The following is a 6277-nucleotide window of genomic DNA, read 5'->3' as shown; positions in this document are numbered from 1 at the left end:
AATCAGTTAGAATCATTCATCAGCGAATCATTTTGAATCTCAATGATCCCAAAACATGTCAAATATTAGGGAATTAAATATTAAAAAATAATTATTTTAATTTTACATTTTGCATTTGCATTGTGAATGAATTGAGTCTGTTCTGGTCAGCAAGTCAGTGATTCATGAATCACTTAGGATCATTCATCTGTGAATCATTTTGAATCTGAACATTCCCACAAAAACATTTTTTTTTACATTTTAAATGATCTACGTTTTGCTTTTGCATTATGAGTGAATGAGTCGATTCAGTTAGAATGATTCATCAGCGAATCATTTTGAATCCGAGTGCTACCAAAACATGTTAGGGAATTAAATATTAAAGAATAGTCATTTTAATTCAACAATTTGCATTTGCATTGTGAGTGAATTGAGCAAGTCGGTGATTCATGAATCACTTAGGATGATTAATCGGTGAATCATTTTGAATATGAACATTCCAACAAACAAATTTTTAAATTTTACATTATGAGTGAATTGAGTCGATTCACTTATAATGATTCATCAGCGAATCTTTTTGAATCTGAATGCTTCCAAATCTTTTCAAGTATTAGGGAATTCAATTTAGATTTTTTTTATTTAAATTGATTTTGTATTCCGAGTGAATTGAGTCAGTTCTCTTCAGAGAGTCAGTGATTCATGAATCAATTAGAATGATTCATCAGCAACTAATTTTGAACCTGAATGCTCCCACAAACACGTCAAATGTTCAGGAAGTTAATTGAGATTTTTTTAATCTATTTATTTTTATTTAAACTGCTTTTGGATTGCGAGTGAACTGATTCAGTTCTCTTCAGTGAGTCAGTGATTTACGAATCAATTAGAATGATTCATCAGTCAATCATTTTGAATCTGAACATTCCCACAAACACATTTTTAAATTTTACATTATCTACTTTTTGCTTTTGCATTATGAGTGAATTGAGTCGATTCACTTATAATGATTCATCAGCGAATCATTTTGAATCTGAATGCTTCCAAATCTTGTTAAGTATTAGGGAATTCAATTTAGATGTTTTTTATTTATTTATTTTTATTTAAATTGTTTTTGTATACCGAGTGAATTGAGTTAGTTCTCTTCAGTGAGTCAGTGATTCATGAATCAATTAGAATGATTCATTAGCAACTCATTTTGAACCTGAATGCTCCCACAAACACGTCAAACATTCAGGAAGTTAACTGAGATTTTTTTAATCTATTTATTTTTATTTAAACTGCTTTTGGATTCCGAGTGAACTGATTCAGTTCTCTTCAGTGAGTCAGTGATTCACAAATCAATTAGAATGATTCATCAGTCAATCATTTTGAATCTGAATGGTTATTTACATAAAAAAAGATCCACATTTGGACAGCTGTGAGTAAATGTGTGGGAACCCTGCAGTTTGGCTGTTGTCCAGTGTGTTCAGATGGCAGTGCGTTTATAAATACTCCCCAACACTAGTCATGGTAAAGGGAATGTATTGATTTAGACTCATGCCACACCAGCATTAGTTACAGCATGTCACCTCTCATGTAAACATTGTTCTGTAGGCAGAAACACTGCGCGTACTAATACAAAATAAAACAGCAAAGTGCCTTGATATGACATGTTAAAAATATTAACAGTGCGTTCAAACTAAAACCACAGCAGATTACTAAATATCTTGGAATATCTGCAGATGTAATCAGCATAAGGGCTTTAAATATGTGCTAATAAAGCTTAGAGTCGGCAGAAAGATCATTAAAGACTAATTATATTCAGTGATTAGCATAAATGAGTACACCCCATTTTGAAAATGAATATTTGTATGCATTTCTCAGTGAATGTAGGTCATATATCTGGGTGCGTTTGAACAAAACAGATTTATTTAATGGATATATTTATTAAAATAACATTTTAATCAACAAACGTCTTTAAAAATAGAAAGAAAATACATTTAAATTCATGCAAAATAATTACAAACTACTAAATTTCATCAAAATCTTATATATTTTTTTGGTTTCTCTTGATTTTTGCTATTTGATTTAATATTTTTCCCTAAAATATAGATTTGAGCCTCTCATTTTTAGACGTCATCATAAGTTATTTTGTTAGAGTAGCTCCAGATGTGGCTGACTAATCTAATGTATATGCACAAATATAATATTATTAAGCATCCTATAGAAAAATATGCATTTAAAAGAGAGATTTGTGAGGGGTGAACTCGTATACGCTGAGCACTGCATGTTATTTTTGTCATGTAATTTGGCCAAAGCTCTTCATTAAGATTAGTTTTGTGATTATATTGAGGTAAGACGACATAACAAATGATGCATTTGCTTTAAGATACTGATGAAAAGGTTCAATTAATAAACGGCTGATGTTGTTTCACATAATAGTTATTCAATCACTCCACGATTAAAACAGGCAGGCAGTGTTTCATAAAGAATCATCAGAAATACATAGTTAAGCCATCAACCCTACAAAAACATCGACCAAACTACTAGATATACAATCTTGAGCACCAGCGGTCAGTTCTTTATCACGGTTGGACTTCAGTTTTAGATGTGGATCAAACACAAAAGCTATGCTAAATGAATACTTATATAGTTTTAAAAAAGCCACATGATGCTTTGTAATTGTTCGCTGTTGCTGTAATGTATGCAGCAAGTCCTAAAAAAGGCATTCGGCTATTTTTTCCCTCTTGTTTTTTTGTGATCATGACTTAATCATGGGATGTTGATCTCTGCTCTGTTCACTTTTGATGTGGAAAATTCAACTCTACAGTTTAACAAAGTGACTTTCATTGACATTTTAATAGTTTAAAACAATATAACATGTAAGAAATTATGTGTAGAGACATAAGTGTGTAAAATAACACAAAATGTGCAGGCAGTTTATCACAAGGGTTGTGTAGCATAATATACAACAACAATTCAGACAATATAGCACTTTATCCAACAGTTCTGTCTGGTTCTTGAATCTGATTGGCTGATAGCTGTGAGATATTAACATAATATCAGCACTCCTACAGTCTCTTCACCCTTGTGTATTACTCCGCCCACATTACTCCGACTACAGTTTGACAATTACTGCAGCTTTTAGTCAACATAATGTACTTTTGAGGCTTTTTTAGGGCAGAATGTAGTTGTTTAGATTGCAACTATGCAGTTTATTTATAAGGATAGTGCCTTTTATTTTAAATATGTATAATTTCTGAGATTCAGCGCATTGGCGGCCATCAGCCTGTCATATTGAGCAGAGCAAAGATGGTGGACGTTCCGCAACAAGATGGCGACAGAGACTGCATAATAAGTCCTTAATGGAGAAAAACAGCATTTTTTCAGCGCATGTTTCAAACTACAGCTGAACAGATCATTACAGAACAGGTAAGTGACATTCTAAGTCAATCTCTCTCTCTCTTGAATGTTGTAGTGCTGTATTTATACTACAGTAATCTGCAAGTGTTTTGCTTTGGCTTTTTCTGAGATAATTATTGTGATCTCCTGACTGCAACTGAGAAATACTGGGAAATCTCTGTAGACTGATGGCATTTCATGCTGTTCAGCCTTATAATCTTAAAATGTGAGCAAAATCACTTGTTTTGTCATCACTTTAGACATTACGCTAGAGAATCATTCAAACACTAGCTCTAAAGTGACGTTGGTAAATTAGCAGCGGTTTCTGCTGTTCTGACGTCAGCTGCAGATGTGAATGAACGGCGGAAGAAAGTAGTTCCTCGTACAATAGGGTTTTTAGACTCTCCGTGTTGGATTTTCTATTTATATACACAATTATGACGTTGAGCTGTTGTATAAATGCAATATCACATGAGTAGCAGTGCGATATGGCTGTATATCAGCACTGGTGGGACACTAAGGCACTTGGCCTGTGGCCTCAAGCCAACACACGACTCCCTCCAATGAGGATATACAGCCATATCACACTGTTACTCGTGAGATATTGCTCTTATAAACTATTACAAATGTTCATAAAAGTCACTTTCAACCTTTTCAAGCGTAAAAGTTGTTGAAGGAAAGATCAAGCTCCCATAATACAATTCAAAAGAATAAATAAACAGGGAAAAATAAAAACTTGAATGACAAAATATGGAAAACTGCTCATTTATGGATTTTTTTACAGTGTTGAAATCAGAGCTTCTTCTCATAACAATCCGTCAAAGATATTACTTCAGTAATAACAAATATTAGCATATCTGTAGTGTTGTTATCATGTGATGGAGCAGCACAATCTCACGCCAATTCGTAACTTTTTGATTTAGTAGCTAATTCGTATGAATTCATACGATCTAATTCCTACAATTTAGTATGATTTGCTCATCCCCCAATGACGGTTGGGTTTAGGGGTGGGGTTAGGTGCCACGCCTCCTTTTAAAAATCGTACAATTTCGTACGACTGAACTCGTACAAATTTGTATTAATTAGCCACTAAACTGACAAAACGTAAAATACTTACGTTTTCTCGTGAGATCAGGCTGGATGGAAATATTATAAATCAACCGATTTGAATCGTCGCATAATTAAATCGATTTTTCCTACATAAACACACACATGAGGTGATTGGACAATCAAAATACACCAAATCAGTTGGCCAATCAGAGCACTCTTGGTTTTGAAGAAGGCGGGACTTAAATGAGAAAAGCACTATTAATAAATATTAAAGATCCCACGAAATTAAAATAAAATGTTTAGGTGTTCATTTCAGTCTCTTCGTTTTTAGGATATCTATAAGCTAGTGTGCACCAAATCTGTTGAAATTCATGTTCAGAAAATATAGATTTGATATAAACATGTAAAGCTGTCAGTTTGTCAACGGTTTTATTCATGTCGCCTCATACTTCAGATTCTCATCAAATCTTGACCAATCGAAAGCTCTCTAGTGTCTGTCATGCCCCGCCTCCTTTAAGACACTTCATATTTGATGCGCTTGAGCTCAACCACTCTCACTGGCAGAGCGGTGAGAAAAAAACTAAATGCTATTGGCTGTTTTTTAAAAGGGGAGGAGCTACACTATGTCCCGCCCTCTCTTCACAGTTTGGCTGTGATTACGTCAAACTTCGAATAAAAATGCACACTTTAAAGCACTTCACAGGACCTTTAAACCATAAACAAAACATTGACCTTTATTAACAGCATCATATGGCCTCTTTAAAATCTAGATTTAAGTAAATGACTTGAGGAAGCAGGAAAAAAAGCATCAGTCATATTTGACACATCATTATGCATCTAAATGTCATCATGTGCAATTTACACGAAGAAATATATTTTCTCTTAGGCCTGAAACATACTCTACAACCATGGCATAATGGTTTGATTATCAGTTAATGCACTAACTGCAATAATCTGGTTATTTGTTACAATGTACAAGCTGACGTTATTAAAATGACGTTAATAAAATAAAAAAATAAGTCTGCAAATACTAAACAAAAACAGGTTTTATGAGTGCAAAAGCATTGATTGCATGATGAAAATGATTAGAATTGAGTCTAAATTAACCTATAATTCAGGTTATGAAAGCATTCGATATTTGAAAGTTACACTGCAACAAAAGCTGTCCTGTTTATAGTCCAAATATATATGGAAATTATTAAATCAAGAAGCATTTTCAGGCTCAGTGGTTACCACTGTGGCCTTACAGTGCTAACCACTTCTGTGTGGAGTTTGCATGTTCTCCCCATTTTGGCGTGGGTTTCCTCTGGGTGCTCTGGTTTCCCACACAGTCTAAACACATGCGCTATAGGGGAATTGGGTAAACTAAATTAGCCGTAGTGTATGAGTATGTGTGTGAATGAGCGTGTGAGGTTGTTTCTCAGTACTGGGTTGCAGCTGGAAGGGCATCCGCTGCGTAAAACATATGCTGGAATCATTGGTGGTTCATTCCGCTGTGGAGACCTCTGATGAATCAGAGGCTAAGCCAAAGGAAATTGAATGAATGTTTTAAGAAATTAATTGAGTTTTTTCCTTAAACAAGCAAAATAATCTGCCAGTTGTGCGAGTAAAATAAACGTTCCCATCTGAAAACAATGTTATTTTACTTACACACTGGCAGATTATTTTGGAAAAACTCTACATTATTTCTGAAAACACCACAATGTTTGTTCCTTGTCCAGAAAATGCTTCTTGATTTAATTCTTATTATATATTTAAACTAGAAACAAGACCAGACTACTAGTTTTTGCATAATATAGTTGCATATTATGCATTAATATTGCATATTATATAATATTATATAATATAATATTGCATTAATATAGTTTGA

The sequence above is a fragment of the Danio aesculapii genome, chromosome 16, assembly GCF_903798145.1.
Source record: "Danio aesculapii chromosome 16, fDanAes4.1, whole genome shotgun sequence".
In the NCBI taxonomy this organism is placed as follows: domain Eukaryota; kingdom Metazoa; phylum Chordata; class Actinopteri; order Cypriniformes; family Danionidae; genus Danio; species Danio aesculapii.
This window is presented reverse-complemented; position numbering follows the sequence as displayed.